The sequence below is a fragment of the Carlito syrichta genome, unplaced genomic scaffold (genome assembly GCF_000164805.1).
Source record: "Carlito syrichta isolate Samal-C Ts95f unplaced genomic scaffold, Tarsius_syrichta-2.0.1 Scaffold305742, whole genome shotgun sequence".
Classification (NCBI taxonomy): Eukaryota; Metazoa; Chordata; class Mammalia; order Primates; family Tarsiidae; genus Carlito; species Carlito syrichta.
In genome coordinates this window covers 250,067-250,652 of record NW_007249838.1, presented here as the reverse complement: position 1 = coordinate 250,652, position 586 = coordinate 250,067, and positions in this window count along the sequence as shown.

Sequence of the window (586 nt, the reverse complement as noted above, 5' to 3'; positions counted from 1 at the left end):
CCGGGCTTGGCTCGTCCAAAGTCTCGAAGGCAGTTTCAGAGAGAGCCACACTCTGCGCGCCCCTTGCCGTGCGCCCGCGCCGCCCTCCCGGAGAGATGCAGCCTTTTCCCGTTTTTTGTCACTGCAGCTTCCAGCCCTGCGGTCGGTCGGATCCTCCTTTTTGTCGTTTTTTCCCCAATCAGCGCTCTCAGGTTGGAAAAGCGGAGCCCGGGTTGTGTGGGCGCCTCTTCAAAAGATGAGGAGCCCCATGAAAGAGTTGCTGCTGTTTTTTTTCCCCTTGGTATGTTAGCCCAGAAGGGAGACAAGTCTGCACGGGCGTGATACGCTCCGCTTTGCCGGTGTCTGACGTCCCCTGCTTGAGATTGCAGACATCCCGGAAGCAGCGTCTTTGCCACGACTTTGATCTCAGTTCGTCTGACTTCTGGTGGCTTTGCCATCTCCCCTTGCCCTTCTTCCCTCCCTCCTTCCCCCCCACCTTGGGTTTTCCCTTGGCAGACAGATGCCGACTTAGAGCCTTGGGAACAGGGTGGCCTGCAGAGCCCTCTGGTCTGGTGGTAGGTGACCGCTATGAGCCCCATGCCGGTGG